The following is a 20,464-nucleotide window of genomic DNA, read 5'->3' as shown; positions in this document are numbered from 1 at the left end:
TCAAAAGCCATAGGCTTAAAAATGGGGCACTGGCAAAGTAAACAAAATCCCATCACACACTTGAGCAGAAGAAGCCATTACTCTCAGGATTTAAATCTACGTGGGGAGACCCCAAAAGAACTCTTTGGCCTCATTAGTCATCCCTGTCAAGGCGTTGCTGAATAATCTCATGTGTTATAAACATCTTGGACTTAGGCTAAAATGCTATGCTGCACCTTACCACCCAAGTACGCTTGTAGTTTGGGAATTTTGTTCACTGACAATTGCCAGAAAACCTTTTTGATTCTGAAAATAGAGCTTATTTGAGCGTTTCTTCTATAACGTAACACAGCGCCATCGGACCGGACCACTCGGGCTGCCTCTGTGGCGCAACGGTAGCGCGTCTGACTCCAGATCAGAAAGTTGCGTGTTCAACTTCACGTCAGCGTCATGTACTTTGTTGATTCTTGTTATAGTGGGTGAACAGCATTCACTAATTCATGTTATGGGGCTGTTTCATACCTGTCACTCCGCAATCATGCGATCTGCCAAGAGGATTAGTTCAAATGCTCTAATACTCAACTGTTTGACAGTTTGGCCATTGCCCTCTGAGAGCTTTAGTTGTGAATGAAACTGCATATACACAAGTATAACTCAAAAATACAGCATGCGATGGCCGAGAATCGAACCCGGGTCAACTGCTTGGAAGGCAGCTATGCTTACCACTATACCACCATCGCAAGGACACATGCTTTCGCAGTGCAGTGTCGCAAATCGGCGCCTGTAATTGATATCTAAAGTTCCATGCACACGGAACATGGTTTGAAGATAATTACTATCATAGAAACGCCTTTTTTTGCACGGTTTCTCTGGTCGCATTTCTTGTCCAACTGAGCAACAGGTAGCGTGGCCGAGTGGTCTAAGGCGCAGGATTTAGGCTCCAGTCTCTTCGGAGGCGTGGGTTCAAATTCCACCGCTGCCAGTTCTCATGCCGAACGTCAAGAGCAGGGCTGTGTGATGTCTGTCGGCAGCGCTTCCGTTTGAGTTTAGCTTTCATAAAATACATATTCTAAATCTGGCCCTGGTCAAAAGCCAACCAGGTATTCTTTACTTCCGCCAAATGGCCTGCCAGCAGGGGCCCGTACGGGAACAACATGAACCACGTTGTTGGCAGGATTCGAACCTGCGCGGGAAATTCCCAATGGATTTCTAGTCCATCGCCTTAACCACTCAGCCACAACAACTCATTAGCTGCTTATGGGAACCTTTTCTTGTGCGTGTGTATGGGTCGTAGCCTTTTTTTCCTGCCGCCAAAAGTAGGAGGAGTTTTGAGGCCAAAGCGCATGCTTCTAAAGTTCAGAGGGATGGCAATGTCAATCAAGAGTCCGCAGTTGAATACTTATTTACTTTGCAAAGATTGATCGATCGAAAGAAATCAAAAGCCATAGGCTTAAAAATGGGGCACTGGCAAAGTAAACAAAATCCCATCACACACTTGAGCAGAAGAAGCCATTACTCTCAGGATTTAAATCTACGTGGGGAGACCCCAAAAGAACTCTTTGGCCTCATTAGTCATCCCTGTCAAGGCGTTGCTGAATAATCTCATGTGTTATAAACATCTTGGACTTAGGCTAAAATGCTATGCTGCACCTTACCACCCAAGTACGCTTGTAGTTTGGGAATTTTGTTCACTGACAATTGCCAGAAAACCTTTTTGATTCTGAAAATAGAGCTTATTTGAGCGTTTCTTCTATAACGTAACACAGCGCCATCGGAACCTTTTCTTGTGCGTGTGTATGGGTTGTAGCCTTTTTTTCCTGCCGCCAAAAGTAGGAGGAGTTTTGAGGCCAAAGCGCATGCTTCTAAAGTTCAGAGGGATGGCAATGTCAATCAAGAGTCCGCAGTTGAATACTTATTTACTTTGCAAAGATCGATCGATCGAAAGAAATCAAAAGCCATAGGCTTAAAAATGGGGCACTGGCAAAGTAAACAAAATCCCATCACACACTTGAGCAGAAGAAGCCATTACTCTCAGGATTTAAATCTACGTGGGGAGACCCCAAAAGAACTCTTTGGCCTCATTAGTCATCCCTGTCAAGGCGTTGCTGAATAATCTCATGTGTTATAAACATCTTGGACTTAGGCTAAAATGCTATGCTGCACCTTACCACCCAAGTACGCTTGTAGTTTGGGAATTTTGTTCACTGACAATTGCCAGAAAACCTTTTTGATTCTGAAAATAGAGCTTATTTAAACGTTTCTTCTATAACGTAACACAGCGCCATCGGAACCTTTTCTTGTGCGTGTGTATGGGTTGTAGCCTTTTTTTCCTGCCGCCAAAAGTAGGAGGAGTTTTGAGGCCAAAGCGCATGCTTCTAAAGTTCAGAGGGATGGCAATGTCAATCAAGAGTCCGCAGTTGAATACTTATTTACTTTGCAAAGATCGATCGATCGATCGAAAGAAATCAAAAGCCATAGGCTTAAAAATGGGGCACTGGCAAAGTAAACAAAATCCCATCACACACTTGAGCAGAAGAAGCCATTACTCTCAGGATTTAAATCTACGTGGGGAGACCCCAAAAGAACTCTTTGGCCTCATTAGTCATCCCTGTCAAGGCGTTGCTGAATAATCTCATGTGTTATAAACATCTTGGACTTGGGCTAAAATGCTATGCTGCACCTTACCACCCAAGTACGCTTGTAGTTTGGGAATTTTGTTCACTGACAATTGCCAGAAAACCTTTTTGATTCTGAAAATAGAGCTTATTTAAACGTTTCTTCTATAACGTAACACAGCGCCATCGGAACCTTTTCTTGTGCGTGTGTATGGGTTGTAGCCTTTTTTTCCTGCCGCCAAAAGTAGGAGGAGTTTTGAGGCCAAAGCGCATGCTTCTAAAGTTCAGAGGGATGGCAATGTCAATCAAGAGTCCACAGTTGAATACTTATTTACTTTGCAAAGATCGATCGATCGATCGAAAGAAATCAAAAGCCATAGGCTTAAAAATGGGGCACTGGCAAAGTAAACAAAATCCCATCACACACTTGAGCAGAAGAAGCCATTACTCTCAGGATTTAAATCTACGTGGGGAGACCCCAAAAGAACTCTTTGGCCTCATTAGTCATCCCTGTCAAGGCGTTGCTGAATAATCTCATGTGTTATAAACATCTTGGACTTAGGCTAAAATGCTATGCTGCACCTTACCACCCAAGTACGCTTGTAGTTTGGGAATTTTGTTCACTGACAATTGCCAGAAAACCTTTTTGATTCTGAAAATAGAGCTTATTTGAGCGTTTCTTCTATAACGTAACACAGCGCCATCGGACCGGACCACTCGGGCTGCCTCTGTGGCGCAATGGTAGCGCGTCTGACTCCAGATCAGAAAGTTGCGTGTTCAACTTCACGTCAGCGTCATGTACTTTGTTGATTCTTGTTATAGTGGGTGAACAGCATTCACTCATTCATGTTATGGGGCTGTTTCATACCTGTCACTCCGCAATCATGCGATCTGCCAAGAGGATTAGTTCAAATGCTCTAATACTCAACTGTTTGACAGTTTGGCCATTGCCCTCTGAGAGCTTTAGTTGTGAATGAAACTGCATATACACAAGTATAACTCAAAAGTACAGCATGCGATGGCCGAGAATCGAACCCGGGTCAACTGCTTGGAAGGCAGCTATGCTTACCACTATACCACCATCGCAAGGACACATGCTTTCGCAGTGCAGTGTCGCAAATCGGCGCCTGTAATTGATATCGAAAGTTCCATGCACACGGAACATGGTTTGAAGATAATTACTATCATAGAAACGCCTTTTTTTGCACGGTTTCGCTAGTCGCATTTCTTGTCCAACTGAGCAACAGGTAGCGTGGCCGAGTGGTCTAAGGCGCAGGATTTAGGCTCCAGTCTCTTCGGAGGCGTGGGTTCAAATTCCACCGCTGCCAGTTCTCATGCCGAACGTCAAGAGCAGGGCTGTGTGATGTCTGTCGGCAGCGCTTCCGTTTGAGTTTAGCTTTCATAAAATACATATTCTAAATCTGGCCCTGGTCAAAAGCCAACCAGGGATTCTTTACTTCCGCCAAATGGCCTGCCAGCAGGGGCCCGTACGGGAACAACATGAACCACGTTGTTGGCAGGATTCGAACCTGCGCGGGAAATTCCCAATGGATTTCTAGTCCATCGCCTTAACCACTCGGCCACAACAACTCACTAGCTGCTTACGGGAACCTTTTCTTGTGCGTGTGTATGGGTTGTAGCCTTTTTTTCCTGCCGCCAAAAGTAGGAGGAGTTTTGAGGCCAAAGCGCATGCTTCTAAAGTTCAGAGGGATGGCAATGTCAATCAAGAGTCCGCAGTTGAATACTTATTTACTTTGCAAAGATCGATCGATCGATCGATCGAAAGAAATCAAAAGCCATAGGCTTAAAAATGGGGCACTGGCAAAGTAAACAAAATCCCATCACACACTTGAGCAGAAGAAGCCATTACTCTCAGGATTTAAATCTACGTGGGGAGACCCCAAAAGAACTCTTTGGCCTCATTAGTCATCCCTGTCAAGGCGTTGCTGAATAATCTCATGTGTTATAAACATCTTGGACTTAGGCTAAAATGCTATGCTGCACCTTACCACCCAAGTACGCTTGTAGTTTGGGAATTTTGTTCACTGACAATTGCCAGAAAACCTTTTTGATTCTGAAAATAGAGCTTATTTAAACGTTTCTTCTATAACGTAACACAGCGCCATCGGAACCTTTTCTTGTGCGTGTGTATGGGTTGTAGCCTTTTTTTCCTGCCGCCAAAAGTAGGAGGAGTTTTGAGGCCAAAGCGCATGCTTCTAAAGTTCAGAGGGATGGCAATGTCAATCAAGAGTCCGCAGTTGAATACTTATTTACTTTGCAAAGATCAATCGATCGATCGAAAGAAATCAAAAGCCATAGGCTTAAAAATGGGGCACTGGCAAAGTAAACAAAATCCCATCACACACTTGAGCAGAAGAAGCCATTACTCTCAGGATTTAAATCTACGTGGGGAGACCCCAAAAGAACTCTTTGGCCTCATTAGTCATCCCTGTCAAGGCGTTGCTGAATAATCTCATGTGTTATAAACATCTTGGACTTGGGCTAAAATGCTATGCTGCACCTTACCACCCAAGTACGCTTGTAGTTTGGGAATTTTGTTAACTGACAATTGCCAGAAAACCTTTTTGATTCTGAAAATAGAGCTTATTTAAACGTTTCTTCTATAACGTAACACAGCGCCATCGGAACCTTTTCTTGTGCGTGTGTATGGGTTGTAGCCTTTTTTTCCTGCCGCCAAAAGTAGGAGGAGTTTTGAGGCCAAAGCGCATGCTTCTAAAGTTCAGAGGGATGGCAATGTCAATCAAGAGTCCGCAGTTGAATACTTATTTACTTTGCAAAGATCGATCGATCGATCGAAAGAAATCAAAAGCCATAGGCTTAAAAATGGGGCACTGGCAAAGTAAACAAAATCCCATCACACACTTGAGCAGAAGAAGCCATTACTCTCAGGATTTAAATCTACGTGGGGAGACCCCAAAAGAACTCTTTGGCCTCATTAGTCATCCCTGTCAAGGCGTTGCTGAATAATCTCATGTGTTATAAACATCTTGGACTTAGGCTAAAATGCTATGCTGCACCTTACCACCCAAGTACGCTTGTAGTTTGGGAATTTTGTTCACTGACAATTGCCAGAAAACCTTTTTGATTCTGAAAATAGAGCTTATTTGAGCGTTTCTTCTATAACGTAACACAGCGCCATCGGACCGGACAACTCGGGCTGCCTCTGTGGCGCAACGGTAGCGCGTCTGACTCCAGATCAGAAAAGTTGCGTGTTCAACTTCACGTCAGCGTCATGTACTTTCTTGATTCTTGTTATAGTGGGTGAACAGCATTCACTAATTCATGTTATGGGGCTGTTTCATACCTGTCACTCCGCAATCATGCGATCTGCCAAGAGGATTAGTTCAAATGCTCTAATACTCAACTGTTTGACAGTTTGGCCATTGCCCTCTGAGAGCTTTAGTTGTGAATGAAACTGCATATACACAAGTATAACTCAAAAATACAGCATACGATGGCCGAGAATCGAACCCGGGCCAACTGCTTGGAAGGCAGCTATGCTTACCACTATACCACCATCGCAAGGACACATGCTTTCGCAGTGCAGTGTCGCAAATCGGCGCCTGTAATTGATATCTAAAGTTCCATGCACACGGAACATGGTTTGAAGATAATTACTATCATAGAAACGCCTTTTTTTGCACGGTTTCGCTGGTCGCATTTCTTGTCGAACTGAGCAACAGGTAGCGTGGCCGAGTGCTCTAAGGCGCAGGATTTAGGCTCCAGTCTCTTCGGAGGCATGGGTTCAAATTCCACCGCTGCCAGTTCTCATGCCGAACGTCAAGAGCAGGGCTGTGTGATGTCTGTCGGCAGCGCTTCCGTTTGAGTTTAGCTTTCATAAAATACATATTCTAAATCTGGCCCTGGTCAAATGCCAACCAGGTATTCTTTACTTCCGCCAAATGGCCTGCCAGCAGGGGCCCGTACGGGAACAACATGAACCACGTTGTTGGCAGGATTCGAACCTGCGCGGGAAATTCCCAATGGATTTCTAGTCCATCGCCTTAACCACTCGGCCACAACAACTCATTAGCTGCTTACGGGAACCTTTTCTTGTGCGTGTGTATGGGTTGTAGCCTTTTTTTCCTGCCGGAGTTTTGAGGCCAAAGCGCATGCTTCTAAAGTTCAGAGGGATGGCAATGTCAATCAAGAGTCCGCAGTTGAATACTTATTTACTTTGCAAAGATCGATCGATCGATCGAAAGAAATCAAAAGCCATAGGCTTAAAAATGGGGCACTGGCAAAGTAAACAAAATCCCATCACACACTTGAGCAGAAGAAGCCATTACTCTCAGGATTTAAATCTACGTGGGGAGACCCCAAAAGAACTCTTTGGCCTCATTAGTCATCCCTGTCAAGGCGTTGCTGAATAATCTCATGTGTTATAAACATCTTGGACTTAGGCTAAAATGCTATGCTGCACCTTACCACCCAAGTACGCTTGTAGTTTGGGAATTTTGTTCACTGACAATTGCCAGAAAACCTTTTTGATTCCTAAAATAGAGCTTATTTAAACGTTTCTTCTATAACGTAACACAGCGCCATCGGAACCTTTTCTTGTGCGTGTGTATGGGTTGTAGCCTTTTTTTCCTGCCGCCAAAAGTAGGAGGAGTTTTGAGGCCAAAGCGCATGCTTCTAAAGTTCAGAGGGATGGCAATGTCAATCAAGAGTCCGCAGTTGAATACTTATTTACTTTGCAAAGATCGATCGATCGATCGAAAGAAATCAAAAGCCATAGGCTTAAAAATGGGGCACTGGCAAAATAAACAAAATCCCATCACACACTTGAGCAGAAGAAGCCATTACTCTCAGGATTTAAATCTACGTGGGGAGACCCCAAAAGAACTCTTTGGCCTCATTAGTCATCCTTGTCAAGGCGTTGCTGAATAATCTCATGTGTTATAAACATCTTGGACTTAGGCTAAAATGCTATGCTGCACCTTACCACCCAAGTACGCTTCCAGTTTGGGAATTTTGTTCACTGACAATTGCCAGAAAACCTTTTTGATTCCTAAAATAGAGCTTATTTAAACGTTTCTTCTATAACGTAACACAGCGCCATCGGAACCTTTTCTTGTGCGTGTGTATGGGTTGTAGCCTTTTTTTCCTGCCGCCAAAAGTAGGAGGAGTTTTGAGGCCAAAGCGCATGCTTCTAAAGTTCAGAGGGATGGCAATGTCAATCAAGAGTCCGCAGTTGAATACTTATTTACTTTGCAAAGATCGATCGATCGATCGAAAGAAATCAAAAGCCATAGGCTTAAAAATGGGGCACTGGCAAAATAAACAAAATCCCATCACACACTTGAGCAGAAGAAGCCATTACTCTCAGGATTTAAATCTACGTGGGGAGACCCCAAAAGAACTCTTTGGCCTCATTAGTCATCCCTGTCAAGGCGTTGCTGAATAATCTCATGTGTTATAAACATCTTGGACTTAGGCTAAAATGCTATGCTGCACCTTACCACCCAAGTACGCTTCCAGTTTGGGAATTTTGTTCACTGACAATTGCCAGAAAACCTTTTTGATTCTGAAAATAGAGCTTATTTAAACGTTTCTTCTATAACGTAACACAGCGCCATCGGAACCTTTTCTTGTGCGTGTGTATGGGTTGTAGCCTTTTTTTCCTGCCGCCAAAAGTAGGAGGAGTTTTGAGGCCAAAGCGCATGCTTCTAAAGTTCAGAGGGATGGCAATGTCAATCAAGAGTCCGCAGTTGAATACTTATTTACTTTGCAAAGATCGATCGATCGATCGATCGAAAGAAATCAAAAGCCATAGGCTTAAAAATGGGGCACTGGCAAAGTAAACAAAATCACATCACACACTTGAGCAGAAGAAGCCATTACTCTCAGGATTTAAATCTACGTGGGGAGACCCCAAAAGAACTCTTTGGCCTCATTAGTCATCCCTGTCAAGGCGTTGCTGAATAATCTCATGTGTTATAAACATCTTGGACTTAGGCTAAAATGCTATGCAGCACCTTACCACCCAAGTACGCTTGTAGTTTGGGAATTTTGTTCACTGACAATTGCCAGAAAACCTTTTTGATTCTGAAAATAGAGCTTATTTGAGCGTTTCTTCTATAACGTAACACAGCGCCATCGGACCAGACCACTCGGGCTGCCTCTGTGGCGCAACGGTAGCGCGTCTGACTCCAGATCAGAAAGTTGCGTGTTCAACTTCACGTCAGCGTCATGTACTTTGTTGATTCTTGTTATAGTGGGTGAACAGCATTCACTAATTCATGTTATGGGGCTGTTTCATACCTGTCACTCCGCAATCATGCGATCTGCCAAGAGGATTAGTTCAAATGCTCTAATACTCAACTGTTTGACAGTTTGGCCATTGCCCTCTGAGAGCTTTAGTTGTGAATGAAACTGCATATACACAAGTATAACTCAAAAATACAGCATACGATGGCCGAGAATCGAACCCGGGCCAACTGCTTGGAAGGCAGCTATGCTTACCACTATACCACCATCGCAAGGACACATGCTTTCGCAGTGCAGTGTCACAAATCGGCGCCTGTAATTGATATCTAAAGTTCCATGCACACGGAACATGGTTTGAAGATAATTACTATCATAGAAACGCCTTTTTTTGCACGGTTTCGCTGGTCGCATTTCTTGTCCAACTGAGCAACAGGTAGCGTGGCCGAGTGCTCTAAGGCGCAGGATTTAGGCTCCAGTCTCTTCGGAGGCGTGGGTTCAAATTCCACCGCTGCCAGTTCTCATGCCGAACGTCAAGAGCAGGGCTGTGTGATGTCTGTCGGCAGCGCTTCCGTTTGAGTTTAGCTTTCATAAAATACATATTCTAAATCTGGCCCTGGTCAAATGCCAACCAGGTATTCTTTACTTCCGCCAAATGGCCTGCCAGCAGGGGCCTGTACGGGAACAACATGAACCATGTTGTTGGCAGGATTCGAACCTGCGCGGGAAATTCCCAATGGATTTCTAGTCCATCGCCTTAACCACTCGGACACAACAACTCATTAGCTGCTTACGGGAACCTTTTCTTGTGCATGTGTATGGGTCGTAGCCTTTTTTTCCTGCCGCCAAAAGTAGGAGGAGTTTTGAGGCCAAAGCGCATGCTTCTAAAGTTCAGAGGGATGGCAATGTCAATCAAGAGTCCGCAGTTGAATACTTATTTACTTTGCAAAGATCGATCGATCGAAATAAATCAAAAGCCATAGGCTTAAAAATGGGGCACTGGCAAAGTAAACAAAATCCCATCACACACTTGAGCAGAAGAAGCCATTACTCTCAGGATTTAAATCTACGTGGGGAGACCCCAAAAGAACTCTTTGGCCTCATTAGTCATCCCTGTCAAGGCGTTGCTGAATAATCTCATGTGTTATAAACATCTTGGACTTAGGCTAAAATGCTATGCTGCACCTTACCACCCAAGTACGCTTGTAGTTTGGGAATTTTGTTCACTGACAATTGCCAGAAAACCTTTTTGATTCTGAAAATAGAGCTTATTTAAACGTTTCTTCTATAACGTAACACAGCGCCATCGGAACCTTTTCTTGTGCGTGTGTATGGGTTGTAGCCTTTTTTTCCTGCCGCCAAAAGTAGGAGGAGTTTTGAGGCCAAAGCGCATGCTTCTAAAGTTCAGAGGGATGGCAATGTCAATCAAGAGTCCGCAGTTGAATACTTATTTACTTTGCAAAGATCGATCGATCGATCGATCGAAAGAAATCAAAAGCCATAGGCTTAAAAATGGGGCACTGGCAAAGTAAACAAAATCCCATCACACACTTGAGCAGAAGAAGCCATTACTCTCAGGATTTAAATCTACGTGGGGAGACCCCAAAAGAACTCTTTGGCCTCATTAGTCATCCCTGTCAAGGCGTTGCTGAATAATCTCATGTGTTATAAACATCTTGGACTTAGGCTAAAATGCTATGCTGCACCTTACCACCCAAGTACGCTTGTAGTTTGGGAATTTTGTTCACTGACAATTGCCAGAAAACCTTTTTGATTCCTAAAATAGAGCTTATTTAAACGTTTCTTCTATAACGTAACACAGCGCCATCGGAACCTTTTCTTGTGCGTGTGTATGGGTTGTAGCCTTTTTTTCCTGCCGCCAAAAGTAGGAGGAGTTTTGAGGCCAAAGCGCATGCTTCTAAAGTTCAGAGGGATGGCAATGTCAATCAAGAGTCCGCAGTTGAATACTTATTTACTTTGCAAAGATCGATCGATCGATCGAAAGAAATCAAAAGCCATAGGCTTAAAAATGGGGCACTGGCAAAATAAACAAAATCCCATCACACACTTGAGCAGAAGAAGCCATTACTCTCAGGATTTAAATCTACGTGGGGAGACCCCAAAAGAACTCTTTGGCCTCATTAGTCATCCTTGTCAAGGCGTTGCTGAATAATCTCATGTGTTATAAACATCTTGGACTTAGGCTAAAATGCTATGCTGCACCTTACCACCCAAGTACGCTTCCAGTTTGGGAATTTTGTTCACTGACAATTGCCAGAAAACCTTTTTGATTCTGAAAATAGAGTTTATTTAAACGTTTCTTCTATAACGTAACACAGCGCCATCGGAACCTTTTCTTGTGCGTGTGTATGGGTTGTAGCCTTTTTTTCCTGCCGCCAAAAGTAGGAGGAGTTTTGAGGCCAAAGCGCATGCTTCTAAAGTTCAGAGGGATGGCAATGTCAATCAAGAGTCCGCAGTTGAATACTTATTTACTTTGCAAAGATCGATCGATCGATCGAAAGAAATCAAAAGCCATAGGCTTAAAAATGGGGCACTGGCAAAGTAAACAAAATCACATCACACACTTGAGCAGAAGAAGCCATTACTCTCAGGATTTAAATCTACGTGGGGAGACCCCAAAAGAACTCTTTGGCCTCATTAGTCATCCCTGTCAAGGCGTTGCTGAATAATCTCATGTGTTATAAACATCTTGGACTTAGGCTAAAATGCTATGCAGCACCTTACCACCCAAGTACGCTTGTAGTTTGGGAATTTTGTTCACTGACAATTGCCAGAAAACCTTTTTGATTCTGAAAATAGAGCTTATTTGAGCGTTTCTTCTATAACGTAACACAGCGCCATCGGACCGGACCACTCGGGCTGCCTCTGTGGCGCAACGGTAGCGCGTCTGACTCCAGATGAGAAAGTTGCGTGTTCAACTTCACGTCAGCGTCATGTACTTTGTTGATTCTTGTTATAGTGGGTGAACAGCATTCACTAATTCATGTTATGGGGCTGTTTCATACCTGTCACTCCGCAATCATGCGATCTGCCAAGAGGATTAGTTCAAATGCTCTAATACTCAACTGTTTGACAGTTTGGCCATTGCCCTCTGAGAGCTTTAGTTGTGAATGAAACTGCATATACACAAGTATAACTAAAAAAATACAGCATGCGATGGCCGAGAATCGAACCCGGGTCAACTGCTTGGAAGGCAGCTATGCTTACCACTATACCACCATCGCAAGGACACATGCTTTCGCAGTGCAGTGTCGCAAATCGGCGCCTGTAATTGATATCTAAAGTTCCATGCACACGGAACATGGTTTGAAGATAATTACTATCATAGAAACGCCTTTTTTTGCACGGTTTCGCTGGTCGCATTTCTTGTCCAACTGAGCAACAGGTAGCGTGGCCGAGTGGTCTAAGGCGCAGGATTTAGGCTCCAGTCTCTTCGGAGGCGTGGGTTCAAATTCCACCGCTGCCAGTTCTCATGCCGAACGTCAAGAGCAGGGCTGTGTGATGTCTGTCAGCAGCGCTTCCGTTTGAGTTTAGCTTTCATAAAATACATATTCTAAATCTGGCCCTGGTCAAAAGCCAACCAGGTATTCTTTACTTCCGCCAAATGGCCTGCCAGCAGGGGCCCGTACGGGAACAACATGAACCACGTTGTTGGCAGGATTCGAACCTGCGCGGGAAATTCCCAATGGATTTCTAGTCCATCGCCTTAACCACTCGGCCACAACAACTCATTAGCTGCTTACGGGAACCTTTTCTTGTGCGTGTGTATGGGTTGTAGCCTTTTTTTCCTGCCGGAGTTTTGAGGCCAAAGCGCATGCTTCTAAAGTTCAGAGGGATGGCAATGTCAATCAAGAGTCCGCAGTTGAATACTTATTTACTTTGCAAAGATCGATCGATCGATCGAAAGAAATCAAAAGCCATAGGCTTAAAAATGGGGCACTGGCAAAGTAAACAAAATCCCATCACACACTTGAGCAGAAGAAGCCATTACTCTCAGGATTTAAATCTACGTGGGGAGACCCCAAAAGAACTCTTTGGCCTCATTAGTCATCCCTGTCAAGGCGTTGCTGAATAATCTCATGTGTTATAAACATCTTGGACTTAGGCTAAAATGCTATGCTGCACCTTACCACCCAAGTACGCTTGTAGTTTGGGAATTTTGTTCACTGACAATTGCCAGAAAACCTTTTTGATTCCTAAAATAGAGCTTATTTAAACGTTTCTTCTATAACGTAACACAGCGCCATCGGAACCTTTTCTTGTGCGTGTGTATGGGTTGTAGCCTTTTTTTCCTGCCGCCAAAAGTAGGAGGAGTTTTGAGGCCAAAGCGCATGCTTCTAAAGTTCAGAGGGATGGCAATGTCAATCAAGAGTCCGCAGTTGAATACTTATTTACTTTGCAAAGATCGATCGATTGATCGAAAGAAATCAAAAGCCATAGGCTTAAAAATGGGGCACTGGCAAAATAAACAAAATCACATCACACACTTGAGCAGAAGAAGCCATTACTCTCAGGATTTAAATCTACGTGGGGAGACCCCAAAGAACTCTTTGGCCTCATTAGTCATCCCTGTCAAGGCGTTGCTGAATAATCTCATGTGTTATAAACATCTTGGACTTAGGCTAAAATGCTATGCAGCACCTTACCACCCAAGTACGCTTGTAGTTTGGGAATTTTGTTCACTGACAATTGCCAGGAAACCTTTTTGATTCTGAAAATAGAGCTTATTTGAGCGTTTCTTCTATAACGTAACACAGCGCCATCGGACCGGACCACTCGGGCTGCCTCTGTGGCGCAACGGTAGCGCGTCTGACTCCAGATCAGAAAGTTGCGTGTTCAACTTCACGTCAGCGTCATGTACTTTGTTGATTCTTGTTATAGTGGGTGAACAGCATTCACTAATTCATGTTATGGGGCTGTTTCATACCTGTCAGTCCGCAATCATGCGATCTGCCAAGAGGATTAGTTCAAATGCTCTAATACTCAACTGTTTGACAGTTTGGCCATTGCCCTCTGAGAGCTTTAGTTGTGAATGAAACTGCATATACACAAGTATAACTCAAAAGTACAGCATGCGATGGCCGAGAATCGAACCCGGGTCAACTGCTTGGAAGGCAGCTATGCTTACCACTATACCACCATCGCAAGGACACATGCTTTCGCAGTGCAGTGTCGCAAATCGGCGCCTGTAATTGATATCTAAAGTTCCATGCACACGGAACATGGTTTGAAGATAATTACTATCATAGAAACGCCTTTTTTTGCACGGTTTCGCTGGTCGCATTTCTTGTCCAACTGAGCAACAGGTAGCGTGGCCGAGTGGTCTAAGGCGCAGGATTTAGGCTCCAGTCTCTTCGGAGGCGTGGGTTCAAATTCCACCGCTGCCAGTTCTCATGCCGAACGTCAAGAGCAGGGCTGTGTGATGTCTGTCAGCAGCGCTTCCGTTTGAGTTTAGCTTTCATAAAATACATATTCTAAATCTGGCCCTGGTCAAAAGCCAACCAGGTATTCTTTACTTCCGCCAAATGGCCTGCCAGCAGGGGCCCGTACGGGAACAACATGAACCACGTTGTTGGCAGGATTCGAACCTGCGCGGGAAATTCCCAATGGATTTCTAGTCCATCGCCTTAACCACTCGGCCACAACAACTCATTAGCTGCTTACGGGAACCTTTTCTTGTGCGTGTGTATGGGTTGTAGCCTTTTTTTCCTGCCGGAGTTTTGAGGCCAAAGCGCATGCTTCTAAAGTTCAGAGGGATGGCAATGTCAATCAAGAGTCCGCAGTTGAATACTTATTTACTTTGCAAAGATCGATCGATCGATCGAAAGAAATCAAAAGCCATAGGCTTAAAAATGGGGCACTGGCAAAGTAAACAAAATCCCATCACACACTTGAGCAGAAGAAGCCATTACTCTCAGGATTTAAATCTACGTGGGGAGACCCCAAAAGAACTCTTTGGCCTCATTAGTCATCCCTGTCAAGGCGTTGCTGAATAATCTCATGTGTTATAAACATCTTGGACTTAGGCTAAAATGCTATGCTGCACCTTACCACCCAAGTACGCTTGTAGTTTGGGAATTTTGTTCACTGACAATTGCCAGAAAACCTTTTTGATTCCTAAAATAGAGCTTATTTAAACGTTTCTTCTATAACGTAACACAGCGCCATCGGAACCTTTTCTTGTGCGTGTGTATGGGTTGTAGCCTTTTTTTCCTGCCGCCAAAAGTAGGAGGAGTTTTGAGGCCAAAGCGCATGCTTCTAAAGTTCAGAGGGATGGCAATGTCAATCAAGAGTCCGCAGTTGAATACTTATTTACTTTGCAAAGATCGATCGATCGATCGAAAGAAATCAAAAGCCATAGGCTTAAAAATGGGGCACTGGCAAAGTAAACAAAATCCCATCACACACTTGAGCAGAAGAAGCCATTACTCTCAGGATTTAAATCTACGTGGGGAGACCCCAAAAGAACTCTTTGGCCTCATTAGTCATCCCTGTCAAGGCGTTGCTGAATAATCTCATGTGTTATAAACATCTTGGACTTAGGCTAAAATGCTATGCTGCACCTTACCACCCAAGTACGCTTGTAGTTTGGGAATTTTGTTCACTGACAATTGCCAGAAAACCTTTTTGATTCTGAAAATAGAGCTTATTTAAACGTTTCTTCTATAACGTAACACAGCGCCATCGGAACCTTTTCTTGTGCGTGTGTATGGGTTGTAGCCTTTTTTTCCTGCCGCCAAAAGTAGGAGGAGTTTTGAGGCCAAAGCGCATGCTTCTAAAGTTCAGAGGGATGGCAATGTCAATCAAGAGTCCGCAGTTGAATACTTATTTACTTTGCAAAGATCGATCGATCGATCGATCGAAAGAAATCAAAAGCCATAGGCTTAAAAATGGGGCACTGGCAAAGTAAACAAAATCCCATCACACACTTGAGCAGAAGAAGCCATTACTCTCAGGATTTAAATCTACGTGGGGAGACCCCAAAAGAACTCTTTGGCCTCATTAGTCATCCCTGTCAAGGCGTTGCTGAATAATCTCATGTGTTATAAACATCTTGGACTTAGGCTAAAATGCTATGCAGCACCTTACCACCCAAGTACGCTTGTAGTTTGGGAATTTTGTTCACTGACAATTGCCAGAAAACCTTTTTGATTCTGAAAATAGAGCTTATTTGAGCGTTTCTTCTATAACGTAACACAGCGCCATCGGACCGGACCACTCGGGCTGCCTCTGTGGCGCAACGGTAGCGCGTCTGACTCCAGATCAGAAAGTTGCGTGTTCAACTTCACGTCAGCGTCATGTACTTTGTTGATTCTTGTTATAGTGGGTGAACAGCATTCACTAATTCATGTTATGGGGCTGTTTCATACCTGTCACTCCGCAATCATGCGATCTGCCAAGAGGATTAGTTCAAATGCTCTAATACTCAACTGTTTGACAGTTTGGCCATTGCCCTCTGAGAGCTTTAGTTGTGAATGAAACTGCATATACACAAGTATAACTCAAAAGTACAGCATGCGATGGCCGAGAATCGAACCCGGGTCAACTGCTTGGAAGGCAGCTATGCTTACCACTATACCACCATCGCAAGGACACATGCTTTCGCAGTGCAGTGTCGCAAATCGGCGCCTGTAATTGATATCTAAAGTTCCATGCACACGGAACATGGTTTGAAGATAATTACTATCATAGAAACGCCTTTTTTTGCACGGTTTCGCTGGTCGCATTTCTTGTCCAACTGAGCAACAGGTAGCGTGGCCGAGTGGTCTAAGGCGCAGGATTTAGGCTCCAGTCTCTTCGGAGGCGTGGGTTCAAATTCCACCGCTGCCAGTTCTCATGCCGAACGTCAAGAGCAGGGCTGTGTGATGTCTGTCGGCAGCGCTTCCGTTTGAGTTTAGCTTTCATAAAATACATATTCTAAATCTGGCCCTGGTCAAAAGCCAACCAGGTATTCTTTACTTCCGCCAAATGGCCTGCCAGCAGGGGCCCGTACGGGAACAACATGAACCACGTTGTTGGCAGGATTCGAACCTGCGCGGGAAATTCCCAATGGATTTCTAGTCCATCGCCTTAACCACTCGGCCACAACAACTCATTAGCTGCTTACGGGAACCTTTTCTTGTGCGTGTGTATGGGTCGTAGCCTTTTTTTCCTGCCGCCAAAAGTAGGAGGAGTTTTGAGGCCAAAGCGCATGCTTCTAAAGTTCAGAGGGATGGCAATGTCAATCAAGAGTCCGCAGTTGAATACTTATTTACTTTGCAAAGATTGATCGATCGAAAGAAATCAAAAGCCATAGGCTTAAAAATGGGGCACTGGCAAAGTAAACAAAATCCCATCACACACTTGAGCAGAAGAAGCCATTACTCTCAGGATTTAAATCTACGTGGGGAGACCCCAAAAGAACTCTTTGGCCTCATTAGTCATCCCTGTCAAGGCGTTGCTGAATAATCTCATGTGTTATAAACATCTTGGACTTAGGCTAAAATGCTATGCTGCACCTTACCACCCAAGTACGCTTGTAGTTTGGGAATTTTGTTCACTGACAATTGCCAGAAAACCTTTTTGATTCTGAAAATAGAGCTTATTTGAGCGTTTCTTCTATAACGTAACACAGCGCCATCGGAACCTTTTCTTGTGCGTGTGTATGGGTTGTAGCCTTTTTTTCCTGCCGCCAAAAGTAGGAGGAGTTTTGAGGCCAAAGCGCATGCTTCTAAAGTTCAGAGGGATGGCAATGTCAATCAAGAGTCCGCAGTTGAATACTTATTTACTTTGCAAAGATCGATCGATCGAAAGAAATCAAAAGCCATAGGCTTAAAAATGGGGCACTGGCAAAGTAAACAAAATCCCATCACACACTTGAGCAGAAGAAGCCATTACTCTCAGGATTTAAATCTACGTGGGGAGACCCCAAAAGAACTCTTTGGCCTCATTAGTCATCCCTGTCAAGGCGTTGCTGAATAATCTCATGTGTTATAAACATCTTGGACTTAGGCTAAAATGCTATGCTGCACCTTACCACCCAAGTACGCTTGTAGTTTGGGAATTTTGTTCACTGACAATTGCCAGAAAACCTTTTTGATTCTGAAAATAGAGCTTATTTAAACGTTTCTTCTATAACGTAACACAGCGCCATCGGAACCTTTTCTTGTGCGTGTGTATGGGTTGTAGCCTTTTTTTCCTGCCGCCAAAAGTAGGAGGAGTTTTGAGGCCAAAGCGCATGCTTCTAAAGTTCAGAGGGATGGCAATGTCAATCAAGAGTCCGCAGTTGAATACTTATTTACTTTGCAAAGATCGATCGATCGATCGAAAGAAATCAAAAGCCATAGGCTTAAAAATGGGGCACTGGCAAAGTAAACAAAATCCCATCACACACTTGAGCAGAAGAAGCCATTACTCTCAGGATTTAAATCTACGTGGGGAGACCCCAAAAGAACTCTTTGGCCTCATTAGTCATCCCTGTCAAGGCGTTGCTGAATAATCTCATGTGTTATAAACATCTTGGACTTGGGCTAAAATGCTATGCTGCACCTTACCACCCAAGTACGCTTGTAGTTTGGGAATTTTGTTCACTGACAATTGCCAGAAAACCTTTTTGATTCTGAAAATAGAGCTTATTTAAACGTTTCTTCTATAACGTAACACAGCGCCATCGGAACCTTTTCTTGTGCGTGTGTATGGGTTGTAGCCTTTTTTTCCTGCCGCCAAAAGTAGGAGGAGTTTTGAGGCCAAAGCGCATGCTTCTAAAGTTCAGAGGGATGGCAATGTCAATCAAGAGTCCGCAGTTGAATACTTATTTACTTTGCAAAGATCGATCGATCGATCGATCGAAAGAAATCAAAAGCCATAGGCTTAAAAATGGGGCACTGGCAAAGTAAACAAAATCCCATCACACACTTGAGCAGAAGAAGCCATTACTCTCAGGATTTAAATCTACGTGGGGAGACCCCAAAAGAACTCTTTGGCCTCATTAGTCATCCCTGTCAAGGCGTTGCTGAATAATCTCATGTGTTATAAACATCTTGGACTTAGGCTAAAATGCTATGCTGCACCTTACCACCCAAGTACGCTTGTAGTTTGGGAATTTTGTTCACTGACAATTGCCAGAAAACCTTTTTGATTCTGAAAATAGAGCTTATTTGAGCGTTTCTTCTATAACGTAACACAGCGCCATCGGACCGGACCACTCGGGCTGCCTCTGTGGCGCAACGGTAGCGCGTCTGACTCCAGATCAGAAAGTTGCGTGTTCAACTTCACGTCAGCGTCATGTACTTTGTTGATTCTTGTTATAGTGGGTGAACAGCATTCACTAATTCATGTTATGGGGCTGTTTCATACCTGTCACTCCGCAATCATGCGATCTGCCAAGAGGATTAGTTCAAATGCTCTAATACTCAACTGTTTGACAGTTTGGCCATTGCCCTCTGAGAGCTTTAGTTGTGAATGAAACTGCATATACACAAGTATAACTCAAAAATACAGCATGCGATGGCCGAGAATCGAACCCGGGTCAACTGCTTGGAAGGCAGCTATGCTTACCACTATACCACCATCGCAAGGACACATGCTTTCGCAGTGCAGTGTCGCAAATCGGCGCCTGTAATTGATATCTAAAGTTCCATGCACACGGAACATGGTTTGAAGATAATTACTATCATAGAAACGCCTTTTTTTGCACGGTTTCGCTGGTCGCATTTCTTGTCCAACTGAGCAACAGGTAGCGTGGCCGAGTGGTCTAAGGCGCAGGATTTAGGCTCCAGTCTCTTCGGAGGCGTGGGTTCAAATTCCACCGCTGCCAGTTCTCATGCCGAACGTCAAGAGCAGGGCTGTGTGATGTCTGTCGGCAGCGCTTCCGTTTGAGTTTAGCTTTCATAAAATACATATTCTAAATCTGGCCCTGGTCAAAAGCCAACCAGGTATTCTTTACTTCCGCCAAATGGCCTGCCAGCAGGGGCCCGTACGGGAACAACATGAACCACGTTGTTGGCAGGATTCGAACCTGCGCGGGAAATTCCCAATGGATTTCTAGTCCATCGCCTTAACCACTCAGCCACAACAACTCATTAGCTGCTTACGGGAACCTTTTCTTGTGCGTGTGTATGGGTCGTAGCCTTTTTTTCCTGCCGCCAAAAGTAGGAGGAGTTTTGAGGCCAAAGCGCATGCTTCTAAAGTTCAGAGGGATGGCAATGTCAATCAAGAGTCCGCAGTTGAATACTTATTTACTTTGCAAAGATTGATCGATCGAAAGAAATCAAAAGCCATAGGCTTAAAAATGGGGCACTGGCAAAGTAAACAAAATCCCATCACACACTTGAGCAGAAGAAGCCATTACTCTCAGGATTTAAATCTACGTGGGGAGACCCCAAAAGAACTCTTTGGCCTCATTAGTCATCCCTGTCAAGGCGTTGCTGAATAATCTCATGTGTTATAAACATCTTGGACTTAGGCTAAAATGCTATGCTGCACCTTACCACCCAAGTACGCTTGTAGTTTGGGAATTTTGTTCACTGACAATTGCCAGAAAACCTTTTTGATTCTGAAAATAGAGCTTATTTGAGCGTTTCTTCTATAACGTAACACAGCGCCATCGGAACCTTTTCTTGTGCGTGTGTATGGGTTGTAGC

At 44.1% G+C, this 20,464-nt stretch overlaps 22 non-coding genes across 22 annotated transcripts; 6 read left to right on the top strand and 16 right to left on the bottom strand.

The window, feature by feature from the left end:
• Positions 1-647: 647 nt before the first annotated feature.
• trnag-ucc (transfer RNA glycine (anticodon UCC)) lies at positions 648-719 on the bottom strand. The gene has a single exon. It is a non-coding gene; the product is annotated as a tRNA-Gly (tRNA).
• Positions 720-879: 160 nt separating this feature from the next.
• Positions 880-961, top strand: trnal-uag (transfer RNA leucine (anticodon UAG)). The gene has a single exon. It is a non-coding gene; the product is annotated as a tRNA-Leu (tRNA).
• A 180-nt stretch (positions 962-1,141) lies between these two features.
• Positions 1,142-1,223, bottom strand: trnas-aga (transfer RNA serine (anticodon AGA)). Its single transcript has one exon. It is a non-coding gene; the product is annotated as a tRNA-Ser (tRNA).
• A 2,385-nt stretch (positions 1,224-3,608) lies between these two features.
• trnag-ucc (transfer RNA glycine (anticodon UCC)) lies at positions 3,609-3,680 on the bottom strand. Its single transcript has one exon. It is a non-coding gene; the product is annotated as a tRNA-Gly (tRNA).
• Positions 3,681-3,840: 160 nt separating this feature from the next.
• trnal-uag (transfer RNA leucine (anticodon UAG)) lies at positions 3,841-3,922 on the top strand. Its single transcript has one exon. It is a non-coding gene; the product is annotated as a tRNA-Leu (tRNA).
• Positions 3,923-4,102: 180 nt separating this feature from the next.
• On the bottom strand, positions 4,103-4,184 carry trnas-aga (transfer RNA serine (anticodon AGA)). Its single transcript has one exon. It is a non-coding gene; the product is annotated as a tRNA-Ser (tRNA).
• Positions 4,185-6,065: 1,881 nt separating this feature from the next.
• trnag-ucc (transfer RNA glycine (anticodon UCC)) lies at positions 6,066-6,137 on the bottom strand. The gene has a single exon. It is a non-coding gene; the product is annotated as a tRNA-Gly (tRNA).
• A 422-nt stretch (positions 6,138-6,559) lies between these two features.
• Positions 6,560-6,641, bottom strand: trnas-aga (transfer RNA serine (anticodon AGA)). Its single transcript has one exon. It is a non-coding gene; the product is annotated as a tRNA-Ser (tRNA).
• Positions 6,642-9,025: 2,384 nt separating this feature from the next.
• On the bottom strand, positions 9,026-9,097 carry trnag-ucc (transfer RNA glycine (anticodon UCC)). The gene has a single exon. It is a non-coding gene; the product is annotated as a tRNA-Gly (tRNA).
• Positions 9,098-9,519: 422 nt separating this feature from the next.
• Positions 9,520-9,601, bottom strand: trnas-aga (transfer RNA serine (anticodon AGA)). The gene has a single exon. It is a non-coding gene; the product is annotated as a tRNA-Ser (tRNA).
• Positions 9,602-11,995: 2,394 nt separating this feature from the next.
• On the bottom strand, positions 11,996-12,067 carry trnag-ucc (transfer RNA glycine (anticodon UCC)). The gene has a single exon. It is a non-coding gene; the product is annotated as a tRNA-Gly (tRNA).
• A 160-nt stretch (positions 12,068-12,227) lies between these two features.
• Positions 12,228-12,309, top strand: trnal-uag (transfer RNA leucine (anticodon UAG)). The gene has a single exon. It is a non-coding gene; the product is annotated as a tRNA-Leu (tRNA).
• A 180-nt stretch (positions 12,310-12,489) lies between these two features.
• trnas-aga (transfer RNA serine (anticodon AGA)) lies at positions 12,490-12,571 on the bottom strand. Its single transcript has one exon. It is a non-coding gene; the product is annotated as a tRNA-Ser (tRNA).
• Positions 12,572-13,916: 1,345 nt separating this feature from the next.
• trnag-ucc (transfer RNA glycine (anticodon UCC)) lies at positions 13,917-13,988 on the bottom strand. The gene has a single exon. It is a non-coding gene; the product is annotated as a tRNA-Gly (tRNA).
• A 160-nt stretch (positions 13,989-14,148) lies between these two features.
• Positions 14,149-14,230, top strand: trnal-uag (transfer RNA leucine (anticodon UAG)). The gene has a single exon. It is a non-coding gene; the product is annotated as a tRNA-Leu (tRNA).
• A 180-nt stretch (positions 14,231-14,410) lies between these two features.
• Positions 14,411-14,492, bottom strand: trnas-aga (transfer RNA serine (anticodon AGA)). The gene has a single exon. It is a non-coding gene; the product is annotated as a tRNA-Ser (tRNA).
• A 1,867-nt stretch (positions 14,493-16,359) lies between these two features.
• On the bottom strand, positions 16,360-16,431 carry trnag-ucc (transfer RNA glycine (anticodon UCC)). The gene has a single exon. It is a non-coding gene; the product is annotated as a tRNA-Gly (tRNA).
• A 160-nt stretch (positions 16,432-16,591) lies between these two features.
• On the top strand, positions 16,592-16,673 carry trnal-uag (transfer RNA leucine (anticodon UAG)). Its single transcript has one exon. It is a non-coding gene; the product is annotated as a tRNA-Leu (tRNA).
• A 180-nt stretch (positions 16,674-16,853) lies between these two features.
• On the bottom strand, positions 16,854-16,935 carry trnas-aga (transfer RNA serine (anticodon AGA)). Its single transcript has one exon. It is a non-coding gene; the product is annotated as a tRNA-Ser (tRNA).
• A 2,389-nt stretch (positions 16,936-19,324) lies between these two features.
• Positions 19,325-19,396, bottom strand: trnag-ucc (transfer RNA glycine (anticodon UCC)). The gene has a single exon. It is a non-coding gene; the product is annotated as a tRNA-Gly (tRNA).
• A 160-nt stretch (positions 19,397-19,556) lies between these two features.
• trnal-uag (transfer RNA leucine (anticodon UAG)) lies at positions 19,557-19,638 on the top strand. Its single transcript has one exon. It is a non-coding gene; the product is annotated as a tRNA-Leu (tRNA).
• Positions 19,639-19,818: 180 nt separating this feature from the next.
• trnas-aga (transfer RNA serine (anticodon AGA)) lies at positions 19,819-19,900 on the bottom strand. Its single transcript has one exon. It is a non-coding gene; the product is annotated as a tRNA-Ser (tRNA).
• Between the last annotated feature and the right edge of the window lie 564 nt (positions 19,901-20,464).

This window comes from Eucyclogobius newberryi, unplaced genomic scaffold, assembly GCF_026437365.1.
Source record: "Eucyclogobius newberryi isolate DKJ021-1_F unplaced genomic scaffold, fEucNew1.0.hap1 SCAF_36, whole genome shotgun sequence".
Taxonomy (NCBI): Eukaryota; Metazoa; Chordata; class Actinopteri; order Gobiiformes; family Gobiidae; genus Eucyclogobius; species Eucyclogobius newberryi.
The sequence above is the reverse complement of the archived record's forward strand: the minus strand, read 5'-3'. Positions and strand labels throughout refer to the sequence as shown.